Source organism: Sturnus vulgaris, chromosome 1 (genome assembly GCF_052056855.1).
Source record: "Sturnus vulgaris isolate bStuVul1 chromosome 1, bStuVul1.hap1, whole genome shotgun sequence".
Classification (NCBI taxonomy): domain Eukaryota; kingdom Metazoa; phylum Chordata; class Aves; order Passeriformes; family Sturnidae; genus Sturnus; species Sturnus vulgaris.
In genome coordinates this window covers 48,602,047-48,615,969 of record NC_142243.1, presented here as the reverse complement: position 1 = coordinate 48,615,969, position 13,923 = coordinate 48,602,047, and the positions used below count along the sequence as shown (strand labels likewise).

The 13,923-nt window shown below is 38.0% G+C and overlaps 1 protein-coding gene and 1 long non-coding RNA gene across 15 annotated transcripts in view; one reads left to right on the top strand and one right to left on the bottom strand.

The window, feature by feature from the left end:
• The window catches only part of ELMO1 (engulfment and cell motility 1), a 321,603-nt gene that overhangs the window by 172,944 nt on the left and 134,736 nt on the right, over nucleotides 1–13,923 (top strand). The window lies entirely within an intron of this gene.
• LOC148225194 (uncharacterized) lies at nucleotides 696–2,417 on the bottom strand. Its single transcript, XR_015804257.1, has 2 exons — nucleotides 1,981–2,417; nucleotides 696–1,350 (listed from the first exon to the last, which is right to left on the bottom strand). It is a non-coding gene; the product is annotated as an uncharacterized LOC148225194 (long non-coding RNA).

Below are 13,923 nucleotides of genomic sequence, written 5' to 3'. Positions count from 1 at the left end.
ACAGCTACAGGATTCTCAGTGCAGGTGGTCAAGAGTTCAGTCTCTTGTATTCTCTGGCTGTACTTCGTTTGTGCAATGTTGAGATTCCATTTGATTCACCCCACCCCCATTGTTAAATAGCATATCTTCATGTTTTAGGAACATTTGGGTTTTCAATCTTTTTTTCTAATATTTGCATGTTAATAAGTCATTGGAAAGCATTGTGTAAATTTGATATCATGATGAATTTATTATCAAATGAAATGTCCTTTAAGGGTAAATGTAGGAAGCTACTACCAGCTAGGGAGATGAAATTTCCTTATAGTTAACTTTTCTCTTTTACATATAGGAATTTCAGAAATGCCACAAAAATGGTGGAGAGGTGGCATACCTTCTTGGGCTTTTGGAGGAGTTTCTTTGGTTTGGTTGTTTGTTTTGTTTTGAGGTGTGTTTGGTTGCTTTTCTTGTTTTGTTGGTGGGATTTCTTTCTTTGATGTTTGGTACTTTTGGTTTTTGGTGGGGGAGGTTTTCACTGGTCGGCTAGATTACCTCTCTGGTTTGGAATTGTGGGGTTAGAAATAAGACTAAAAAATTCCGTGAGCATAGTTCTGGCTAAGGAATATTACCTGTTAATGTTCTGAAGCCACTTCCTTTGGTGTTAGTGAAGCTGCAAGTGTTGCCCAATACCCCAAACCAAAACACAAACTAACAGAGTGTCAGTTTATGCAGTGCTTTATTCAGGGCCCGGGGACCTGCGGACTCACGTCCAAAGTCAGAATCCCACTGGTTCCCTTTTTCAGAGGGTTTTTATACCCTTTTTTACAAATTATCTACGTGCAGAAGTACACATTCTTCTAAATAATATAGATACATTCACCTTGTAGATAACATTTTACATCATAGATCCTACATGGTTGCTTATCCTAGGACTATAGTGTCCTCCCCCTTAATCTCCCTCTTACGCCACTACCCACCACCAATACTTTATTTATGATTATACTCTAACCTTATCACTAACAGTTCTGCATGCTCTACTAAATCTTTTGAACATTGTTTTCTCAGCACAGCACATTCCTAAGTTAGTTTCTCAGGGCCTACTCTGGGAACTGCAGTCTCCAAGCCTTAGCATTACTACTGCTATTATGGTTTATACACTTTATATTCCAATATTCAGGATTTCTAGTCCATACGGTAACAACTCCCCCCTTTTGAGCATTCTTCAGAGTCTTCTGCAATGATGCTCAATTCTTCTAACTGATAGTCTCTAGATATGATGGTGGAGAAGTTGGTTGAATCACTTCTTTCCGAGTCAGGGCCTTCATGATTTGCCGTGTGTGTGTTCCTTCTTTAGCAATCATTCCTAAAAGACATCTATACATAATCACGATTACTACAATGATTATTACAATCATTATTCCATATTGAATAATTGAGGATAACCGACCAGAGACCTGGATTCCCAAAGAACTGAATAAAGCTCCAACCCAATTATGTTCCGCATCCTTTTGTACTCCATGTATTTTTGATTCAATTTATTCCAATTGACCTATATCCTTTTCTACTTCCTCCGTGACATTTGGGATATGTACACAACAGTGATCATCCCTTCCTTGTAAATATCCACAAACTCCATGTTCCTTTAATAAGAGCAAGGAGAAGAGGTAGTGTCTTTCCATTTTTAAATTAGGAATGGACATTCCAAGACTGATTTAAAAAGCTCAAGAGCTCTCTTATTTGATGCTGTTTTGGTTTGAAAGACAGGTATGGTCTAAGGAAAGGCAGGAGCCCCTTTTCTGCGATGCAGAGTGCAACCCCCCTCCCTTTTAATTATTTTAGGTCCAATTCAGACGCCTTCAGGCAGGAGATATGGGGATAAGAATAACAGTTCTTTACTGGTATCTAACAAGGCAGAAAACAACAACAGCTATAAAAATTGGCAACAGAACAGTCTAGCTCCGCTCCAGTCCCTTTTGGCCGCAGGCCATCTCCCTGTGCTGTTACCGGTGCTGTGGGGGCAGGGCAGGTCCCGCGCAGTTGAAGAGGGCTGGAGTGATGGCGGCCACGGCCCAGGGGTGAGAGGGGATGGGGAAAGTGACTCCCCCCTCACGGTGTCGGTCGTGGTGCTCAGCAGAGTGTCCGGAGGTAGTAGGGTGAGATGGGAGAGCAGTAGAGCGATGTCCAAAGGCAGGGAGCGTGGATCTCAGTGCTGGGATGGCAGGGGGAGATGCCAGGGCGGAGCCCAGGTTGTCTTCCCACTCCCGAGCCAAGTGAGAGAGAGTCCCCCGCTCCAGACCCCCCGTCCCACCTTTCCTTTTCCGGTTCCCCCCCCTCCCCCTCCAGCCACCCGCCTACGAGAGAACATTATCTGTCGTTTTAAGGTGTAGCCACAATTACTTAGCATAACAATGGGAGAAAATTCCACTGAAAGAAAAGGGAATAATTCAACCTCCAACAGACGCTTTTTGTCATCTGAGGTTGTTGCATTTATCAAAGTGAGCTGCGAAAAAAACCCTATAAAAGTGCAATTTTTTTGATCTCACTAGCAGGAGTTTCAAGATGACACTAAATGTGGTTCAACATTAGAAAAACTCTATTGTTGGAACTTCTGCATTAGGTAGGCAGAGCCTTAGGTAATTATGGATGTGTTAGGCTGGAATTTTCAGGGATCTTCATGAGAGTTAGAATTTAAAATCTCCTGAATTTTATATCCTTCAAATTTCCCAGTTAGCTCTGGTAGCAGCAGCATCTTGCACTACTTAGTTTTGAAAAAGGTGAGTTGACCCTCAGACAGAAAAATTTTCAGTGGAAGAGCTATTTCTGTCCCTGCTTACTGACAGTGAACATATAACAGAGCATTTCTATCATCAACAGTTCCTTTCCTTCTCTTTTCCACCCTCAGATTCCAGGAGTGGGTGGTGACAGCTTGAAGTGATTAGATATATTTTCAGATACCTATTCATTTTGAATTAAAAAAAAAGTGTTTTTCCATGCCACTACTAACTTATGAATTTTAAGTGTTTCTATAGATGTTTTAGTAAAGCTGCCACAGTTATTTACTTCTATTATTCACTCCAGTTTAAAACTTCCACAGTGTGTGTTCCTTTTGTTTTCTCATTACATGAACTTCTGCAAGGTCCAGATTACTGTACAAGTAATAACGAAAAACAAATTTTCCCATGCATGGACAGATATACCACAAGTGGTGGTTTATACTGGAAATTGGATTTCACTGAGTACAGCAAGGGACAATATTCACGAAGGGCCTTGCTGGAGCATTGCCAGGGAGTCAGTTGTAAAGGCTGGAGAAAGGATCAGATGTCACCCCACCCTTCGTAGCACACATGCATAATAACCATAACCATAATAACACATGCATAATTTACTGGATACTAATTCTCACTTCCTTATAAAATTCAAAGTTGCAGTAAACTTCCCCAGGATATTTTCCTGATTTATTATGCTCATATTTATCTATTCACAATGGAGATGCAGTGATGTATGAGTTGCATAAGGAATTGAATTGCAGTGTGCATTTCTTGAAGAATTTCTGATCCCAACCAAAATGGTTAAGCAAAACCTATGTATTATTTTTGAAGAATGAGAAAAAGCTAAGCAAAAATAAAGGGCATCTCGTCCCCATGAGAAAGCAGGGGGAAAATTACCATCTCAGCTTATTCTCATTAGGCTAATCTGCTGCAGTGGAGAAAACGTTAACATTTCATACAATTAATTAATATACTATTACTGTGCTGGGGTACAAGAGAATGTGGAGTCTGTTTCTGCACCCTTTGTGTCTAAATTTTTTTGACCTCACACAGCACAGAAAGCTTTCTACAGGCATGGCTATAATATTGTCAGGCTTTGTAGCTAAATGAAAAGTTTGTACATTAATTCTATCAATTTCCATAATTTGCTGTAGATAGTGACCAACTGTGAGAAGATTTGATGTCCTGTATGCTCTTCCAGTATCCATTCCACAAGAAAGACCACAGGTCATCAAATAGGTTAAAAGTGAGGTGATGAAGCTACTTTTCTTCCAGCTGGATGAAAGATTAAGCAGAGGCAACATAGGCAGTGAGGTTTAAAATGCAGATGCTACCTGAGAAGAGGTATGTTCCCAAACATTTTTGAGTATTTGTCTGGGTACTTAACTGAGCTGAGACATGATGTGAGGTCTTTTCCAAGCTTTCAGTATGAGTCTGTGTTCCCTCGATCACCCTCAGGGTCTGATTCACAGAATACTCGAGCATTATATGGCTTTCAAGAGCCCCAAAATGCCTCAGAAGGCAGAAGACTTCCGGCATTCCACTGACAGTTTCAGGGAGTCATATGACTTATCATGTCTAAAATAGATAATATTTTAAAAAAATTAAAATAAAAAATCTTCCCAATATAGTTGTACGGGGGCAAAAAATAGCACCTAGGGCAAGCTTGGTTTATTTCTTTTTTATCAAGCATTCATTTTGAAGGGCAAATTATCTAATTAGTGGGAGCACATCTGCTTCCATTTCTTACAAGGTAGTCTGATTTGTGTGTATTGTGTGTATGCACAAAGGTTTTCAGTTTTAGTCTAGTGTTAATTCCCATTAGGCAAGAGGAAAAAATGTTATGCTTCAGGAAGAGAAAAGTAAGTTGCATGCACTCAAAAACTTCTCTGGAATGGTCTAACTTCTTCTCCTCACATAACAGCCATCTCTGAATAATGAGCAATTTGCTCATTTAAGTTACAATAATGACAGTTCTTATTGATTGTACCTGAGCCCTGATGTGAAGCAAAGCAAGATTTGTTTGTCATGTGCTTTTATATCACAGTTTTTCATTCTATTTTCAAGTTGTGCTCTGCTTAGTATGGAGCAGCATCCTTCATACATAGTGTTTCAGAGAACTATATATTCTGTTGTCTTGAGTCTTGCAATATTTCCCATCTAGAAAAGTCTTATTACAGGACCTGTTGTGGCAGTGTCCATTTTATTGCAGTGGAAAGATCCTTCTGAGATCTGAGGGACCACGTTTTCATTTCTCATTCTTCCCACTTCTTTCAGAGAAACGTAAAAAATGATACAGCAATAGGACTTCTGTTTTCTGACTTCTGTTTTATTACTTAGACATTTCGGAGTTGATGTGAGCTATGATTTGAGAATTCCCAGGAGCAAGACTGCAGCTTTTTTGCCTTTACCACCTGCATTTCTCAAAGTGCCACAGACTTTTATTACAGCCCTATTGGAAATCTCAGGAGTGCCATCCACTCAGAACAGATTGATGTTTTTTTCAATCCTGTGGTCTTAAGAAAGTATAACTGGTCTCATTTTGGTGCATATTATAAAAAGCTGATCATGTTATTAAGATGCAAATGAATCTACTTAATGACAAACCTTTAATGCTGATAAACAGCCTACTCCCATATTCACAGATGTATTATCTTTTTATTTAAACGCCTTTGTTCTCTCATATGTTAAACTTCAAATTTCTAAGGTCAGATCAAGGATGTTCATTGATATTACTGTGCTTGGAAGAAAAAGAAAAAAGTATGAGATACATGGGACCTACTTCTATAAAAAAATTAAAATCTTCTCTGTCTCCTTTGTTCTGAAATAAAAATGATGGCTGTCAGTTCCATTCTAGCTGATACATGTTCATATTGTGTAGTCCTGTTTCCAGCAGCTCTGCAGTGGGTTATAGTCAACTTTCTTGAGAAGATTTTGTCTGCAGTGGCATGTGCTGGAAGCTGTATATATTTTTTTATTATTATAATTTTTTGTTAAATAGAAGTTGTAAAATTTATGTTTAGGGGATGTCTTTTAAGTGCAGTAGACATGGATACATCACAGCAAAAATAGCTAGGAGTTAGGCAGTGGCTGAGGCTTTGTACAGCAGTGACTAGTAGCTTTGAATGCTTCACCTAAGTCCAGGGGCTCAGTTTTCAAAGCGTTGAATCACCTTGTCATAAAACAGGGCCTTTGCTGCTCTTTACCACCCAGATAGAGCACCAGAAATTAACTTAAAAACCAAGATTAATGCACTCAGTAGAGATTGGTAGAGATTTTTCTTCTCTGCAGAGATTGGCAGTCTCTTTGAAACACATTAGATTTGAGTGCAATTTTTTCCTCTAGGAAAAATGTAGCAATGGCAGTATTAAATGTGATGAAGTCATTACTTATGGAGGTGAAATATCACTATTGTACCAAATTGAAATCTTTGTGCTGAGAGATCCCCTTCAAGGAAAATGCATGAGTCTATCAGTACCTCATTTCACCTTGACTAGGGGAAGTACAATCTCCACAAATGGGAGAGATGGGAAAATCTCAAGGAGCTGTAGGAGTGCAGTGTTTTAAGGAAGCAAGATTCCAAGGAGAATAGAAACAGAAGGGGATATTAAGTGTATGATGCAAATGGATACTGACTGCACGTAACAATAAAAAGAATTCAGTTTTCCATTAAATTTTAAGGATTTTCTGGTCTTTCCTTCCTGCCTCCTGTTTTTAAAAATAATTCTGTTTCATGGTGTGCATTGATTAGTTGCCTTTGAGGTAACTGATTACTGGCAAACCAGTTTAGCTTTTGTGTTGAATGAAAATACATTTGAGTAGATAGATGCATGTGGCTAGAAAAGGAAAGAAATGATGGATTTTGTGATGGTAGGAGCAGAAATCAAATTGATCTATGCCTCTCAGAAGAGCAGAGAGGAGAGCAGGTGTGACAGTGGCACAGCTGAATCAGTAACTAATGCAAATGTGGCTACGATGGCAAAGGGGAAGAGCTATTTTGTATAAAAATGTGTTGAGTCTTCCTAATGTTGAATGCTTGTAGGTTCATACTGATTTATTAAATGATGTAGATTTGCCAGCTTGAGGTCACAACTTCAATTCCACTACTGAAATTTAATTTTTCAGTGTATGACTTCTAATTGGCAGGTTTATAGCCTGTGTGATATTGGCACTCAGGGCAGGAGCCAGATGTTGCTGAGGTAGGTGTCACAAAAGATTCTGTAAATCAAATCCTGGTAGTTAGGGGCCTGTTTCTAGTCCAGCTTTCACTGAATTGAGGCACATTTATGTGAGGTGCAATGAAAGGTTATGGTTGCCTAAATATTCTTATAATAGCTCCTAACATTTCTGCCGTTTTGGAAACCTTTAATGTTTGTTATGAAACATTTCAGGTTATTTCGGTGGGGGTTTTGTCTTTTTTTCTTAGCTTTTTCAGTAAGACATACCTTAATACCATCTAATCCAGTTACTCCAGAGTAACTCAGGGCCAGGGCAGTAATTCTCCCAGTATTTTGTGAATTGTTAGTGCCAAGGGAGATGAGGGCAGGGGCGGGTACAAGGCTGGCCAGAATCATTTAAACAAAGCTTAGCAGCCCCTGGAGTGGGGTGCTAAGTGGAGTGTCTGTGGAAGTGCCTTGACTGTGCCAGGAAACTTTTGTTGGGCTCTGCCACACTTGGATCAGGTCTTAAAGGCACAGCTGAGCTGGGGAAGTAGAAGAATATTTGTGTAGAGAGTGGAAGTAGTGTCAATCAGAGGAAATGTGTCTTTGATAACTAGAATTAAATGCAGGTCTCATTACATAGAAGTGCCTGGGGAGCCAAGGGCCTCTGTGCAAAAGATTATTGGGATCTCTTGGGGATCTTGTGATAAATTTCTGCCTAGAGTTATGTATGGCTTCTTTACCTTCCCTCCCTCTTCCTTCAATAGACAAAAATGAAAAAAAGCATGCAGGTAAACAATTTGGAGAAAACACGAAGCAAAAACCTACTTGATGGAGACTAATAAGTAATTATTTAAAGATAGGTCATTTAGTGAGACTAAACAATGATCTAATTGTGTGAATGAGCAATGGCAGAAGTTATTGAAACATCACAAGAATCTCAGGCTAAATTTAGAAGTTTGGTTTCTTTTAGGGCCCAGCACAATTCACAGCTGTGAGAAAGGACTAGTGAAGCATAAAGGGACATATTCTCCTTATGGTTCTCTTTTTCCTTTTCCTTGGGCTAATCAAGCTCAGAGGTGAAATAAGAGGAGGATTTGGAAATAAACCCATGAATTTTTATGACAATTATTTGTTTGGCACACTCTGCAATTATGCTTATATTTTTTTTGAGACATCTTGCAAAGAAAATATCTGAGTACTGATTTGCATTTTTTGTCTGGTGATATTACCCTGAATATTGACTTCAGTCTGCAGCTAAAATGAGATTAAACAATTGCAAATGCACTGCCTTTTAAAATCCTATATGTTTACAAAAATTAGCTGGTTCATGCTTAATTTCAGCCTCTTTTTTAATAGAGATTGTATTTTGTGATCCAACAACTATCCTAACTAGATAGAGAAGGAAAATTCCCTGAATCTGCTGTTTGCTTTCCAGTATGAATGTGGAAAACATCTATTTTAATGTGCTATGCCAAGAATAAGTTCAGAGTACTTATTCAACAAAGGCAGTTTACCTCATTGTCTAACTGTATCTTAAGCAAAAGCAGGGTTGGAGTCCATTTTTCCTGATTCAAACCTACCTGACAAGTTTGAATATAATGCTGACTTACATTGTGAAAACTGTAGGACTTGTAAAACAAGTTACCTTCAGCATGCCAAAATTAGGCACTTGCTTGACACCTAAACCTTACACACCTTCCAATTGCTTCATTAACCTGAATGAAGCATTTATAGCCTAAATAGTTCACACAAGTTCTTAGGCTCTTTGAAAGACCTCCTGGGAGAACATTTATCTCTTTACTTCAGGCTCTTAGCTGAGCAGACACACATGCCCCTTCAGGAAACAAAAACATTAGTTCCCTAACTAATTGTGAAGTTGCGCAATGCTGACGGTTGGGGATGGGAAAAATTCCTAATTGGGGCAGGGAAATGGTTGCAAATCTAGTGGTTCTCCAGATGATTTATAAAATACAGACTGATCTAACCCTCAGTTCCGATGAAATCACAGTCCACTTGAGATTGCTCTCACATATTATTAGAAGTACTTTTAAGAGGGAGCATTACATCAGTGATAATTGCTTGTCATTGTTCAGAAAATACTAAGCTGCAACAACAGACCATGAACACGTGAGTATTCTGTACTCAGAACACTTGTAAGATAGTCCCATGGGCCGCATTGGACTTCAGTTATTATTTTACTTCATCTTGCATTTTGTAGGAGAGGCTGACAAAGCATAATAATAACAACAACAACAACAATAATTTATTATTTTTAGTCTTGTGTCTGGCTATTACTCTTCAGTGTATTTTGTATCATGTTCATATAGTATACGTAATCACCTGTTTTGTTAATATTCATTTAGTATAAGGATCAAGATAACTCAAGTGAAACTGGCTGTTTTGCTTTGATCTTTAGAGCTCACTATTGGCGGCAATAAATGCCCTTCTACTGTATTATGTTAAATCTTATATTTCAAGTGAACAAAAGGAAGTGAACAAAATAAAATCTATCTTAACCCAAAAGCCAGCGAAAATCAATACAGGCCAGGTTCTTTCACTTGTTACATGACAACTGATGCATAGCAGACCGAATGGGTGCTATCTTCATCATGGCCTACATTTAGTAGTGACATGGACAGAAAAGGATGCTCATTATTACACTTAATGGCAAAGGAATGAATGCAGCATGTACATCATATGCAGGAAAGGTGATACAGAGCTTAAGGCTGTCCTGTACAGCCTCTTGCCAAATGCAAAGTCAGGAGTACTGCTCTCTGGATACTGTAGGAAAACATATGTTGGGTCTGCAATACTTCTCTGTAGACCAGCAACAGATCAACTCTGGGAGTCAGTGCTTCTCCAGCAGTCAGAATGGCACTGATGTGCCCCAAAGACAGATTTAGAAGAAAACTGGTGGGGTTCAAAGGAACATACTTTTTTTGCACATGTGGACATTTGAATATAGGCTTTTGTTACTCTCCCATATACCTTAGAGTATATATATATATATATATATATATATATATATATATATATATATATATAAAATTTGGCATCTTTCCCATGGAATGAGTATGTTCTCTCTATAGAATGCATAATGTCCTGTCAGGCTGTCATCATTTGCACACAAAAGTGAAGGGAGAAGTATGTGAATGTAGACACAGTGTAGAATGTAAAGACACAGCCTGTGTTTCTTACAATTGCTGAGGGACTTGTATTGGGTGAGTAATGCAGAAACCTGGATGTCAGGCTCTGAATACTGTATCAAAGGAAGATTTGAAACAGCAACATGAAATTAACATAATCACTGTACTAGACAGGCATATTAGTTCACTGAACTTCTATCTTCATTAAATTTGTAGTTCATTACTTATGCTTCTGACAGAGAAGCGTGGATGTATGCAGCCCACTTTTGCTAAGTGTTTTTGTGTATTAATTTTTGCCAAATACTACTATTTAAAAATATTTATTTAGAAAGTACTTCATGTCTTTTTCAGGCTTGTTCAAATGAGTCGGCTCAGACATTTTAGAGCTGTTCCCAAATTATTTCAATTGTCCACTTAGGAGTAATTAAATGTAAGCCAGAAATTGAATGGCTTAAGTTTTTAGGGAATACAAATATAGAAGGCCTGAGCAAGGTGTTAGTAATTTATTTTATTTATTGTTGCATTTACCAGCTTCCCTTTGACAACCTATAGAAACAGCTCCAAGATTGACGATTTTCATCATCTCAGTCTGCTTCACTGGCATATCATAATGAATTTCACTCCATGTGGTGCTGCTTTAGATATTCAACACAACACAAACTCAAGTCTCATGCTACTTCTTGTGTTTGCTTTAAGATATGAGGTTGTTTTAACACCATAAAACAACACCGCTTGCATATAATTCTTTATCTTGTCATTAGGACTTTTTCTTTCTTTAGATTTTTTGCCTTTGCATATTTCTGCTGTTTGAGTTCATATTTTAAAGTTTTATTCCACACTTTAAAAAGCAAAGTTTTTTAGCCTGTTTTATTAAGAAAATGAGACAGATGTTACCTATTGTCTATCTGTGCCCGTCCTTGCTAATAATTTGGGTACATTAGTCAATTTCAACTCAATATAACAAAGAGAAGTGTTAAGTGAAAAATATAGAGAAAATAGCTTTCTGAAAACAGTAGATTTTTTCCTTCAGTGTGAAGAACATCTTTGTAATGATCTGACAGTTAGACACGAACAGATTCGTGTGGGATCTTGGGAATTTAAATGGAGGTCTAAATCCACCAGATAATTCTCATTGATCTTTCTGAAAACCAAAATAAAATCTTCCATAATGTTTATTTCTCTTATGTTGTTGATTTTTTTTAATTTTGGGCTTCAGCTGAAAGCGTAGTGTGACTGCCATCACATACCAAAAATCACTTCTGACATTTATAATGTAAATATTGATAGTAGGTGACACAAATGACTCCACGGTAGATAGAAAGTGCACATGAAGGCTGGAAATTCCACTGATGTCCCAGTGGAAATCCTGGCATTTACCATGTACCTATGAGCTCAATTTCATGCACCTTCAGGTCTGATGGATGTAACTTTTCAGCAAAAGAGATAAATAGGAAATACTATGAGACACAAACGTGACCACAAATCCTTTGTATGGGAAGTGAAGGAGTTGAGAGATATCCTGAAGTGCTGGCTATCAAGAGGGGTAAGGTCAGCACACTGAGGATTCCAGGGGAATACCAAAGTTATTAAATGCTGACATAGGATAATGGTCTCCCACTGGCATATCAATGTGGAGATATTTGTGGGTAATTAATGTCAAAGCCAGGCAGAGATGTTTGTGTTTAAAGGAGATACTGATCCCCTGGCACAGAACCAACATATAATGACTCTATTTCCCTTATACCAATTGATTGGGCCACTATCAATTATTTTATCTGATGGATGTTAGTGCAGTAGAGTGACGGTTGCTATAACATTATTGAATTCCTTGATATAACATTGATCGCTTCAGTTAGTTTATACTTCCTCTAGATCATAGCAATCATAGCAACCATGGAGTGTCACATACAAAATATGCAATTTTTATTCTGTGAAGATTAAAGTAATAATTGTAGGAAAAAAGAATATGTATGAATAATAATAATTATCTCTGTATGAATATACAGAGATTTGGAGGGAGAGGTTGTCATGGGGTTTCTCTTGTTTGTTTGTTTGCTTAGTATGTGGGGGAGGGGGGTTGTTTGTTTGTTTATGATCTGGTAGGGATACTTTTGGAAGGCTTCTAGCCCAAGTCAACCTGTGATAAAAAAGGTCATCACACAACTCAACTTTATGGCTATGTATTAGCAGATTACCTTAATCAGCTTTTGTATTGTTATCTTTTTCTCAGACACAGGCTAGGTCAGTCACTCACAGTGGTCAGAGACTCCCATCCTTTCTTCCATCACTAAGCCTGTTGGGTTCTTTCTAATGCTCCTCCCTCCTGTGTTGTTAAAAAAAACCCAACACCACCAAAAAAAGCCCTGACATGAGTAGTCTTAAGCAGATCATATCTATGTTATGTGGATCAATAAAAAGTGTGATTTATGCTCAGGGAAATCTGCTTTGCTTCCCCTGTACCCCCAAAATGATCCAAAAAGTTGTGAAAAAGTTTGAGAGAAGAAAAATTAGATCAATATTCTTTTATATAAAATAGAAAAAAAATGGAGAATTAAAAAGTAAATTATCAATTCTACTGAGATCACAACCTGCTACGTTCTCAGGAGCTATTCTTTGACTTTCTTTCATGTGTTAACTACGATACTACTTACTGAGTCAATATAATTTCATCCTTTTCCTGCAGACCACATAATGGAACTTCCCATGTATCAGTTTTAGCAAAAGTTTTTCCTCCATATAAATAACTGAATTCTGAATCTGTCTGTATCACTTGGATTGCTACCAATTAGTCCTACACACTTATGAAAGACCTCCAAAATTACTATAATAAATGCGGGGCTCAAAATATATCCAACTGTTGTACGTGCAAGAGTGCTTCATCTTCTTTAGACTTTATGACAGACAATCAAAACTGAATATGCAGAGGGATAAAAGCCAGCCCATAGAGCAATGTATTAATGCTGTTCTTGAAACACTATTGCCCAAGACTTTCTGACACTTGTCTGTTTCAATACATGTACAATGAAAAAGTTTTTGTGTGAATAGTCTCTTTGACTTTAGAAACTTGCTCTTAAATTAATTAGAAGACCTTCCTATGGAAATGTTTGCAAGATACAGTCTGTCTTGAGATAAGTTAATGCTAATAGTCCTTGTTTTATCATTAAAATGGTTTTTTTTGATGTTTCAGGTCCCTGACCACAAGTGCCTACACATATCGTATGGTGTTTCTCCTTTTTAATTGTGTCAAGCAATGCTCTACCTTTTTTTTGTGAATAATTCTGTTGTGCCTGCTGGTCGAGCAGTACAATTTCTTTTTTTTATTATTATTCAATCTCTTAGGCAGGAGTGTTTGATTCATAGGAACGTCTTTTATCCAGTAAATATATAAATCACTATTTTCTAAAGTGGAGGAAGAAAGTTTAAAAAGAAAAAGCAACCATACACCCACCCACACACACACACACACACACACACATACCATGTCTCTCTAATTTCTTCCTTTATCCACTCCCTTTGAATTCCCACCACAAAATCTGTGCTCGGGACTCTGGGTTTCTTTTTGTTCCTCTTAAATCTTGTATTTATTAGTAGTGGGCCAAGTACTCTTCCACGTGACTTAGACAGTAGTTGGGCCACTTTAATAAAAAAGCACCCCTCCTGTGGGCCAGTGCTGCTGCACTTTTCAACCAGACCAACCAGCTACCTCCTCTGTGTACGTAGGATGTAATGGAGTTTGCACTGCACATAACTGAGACTTTTTGTTTTGGCTGTGATAGCATCTGACTGTCATAAATGTTACGTGTTACCCGTTGCTGCCTTCGCAGCACTTTCAAAATTGCTGGTACCAGTGCTCCTGTGATTCAAGAGCCT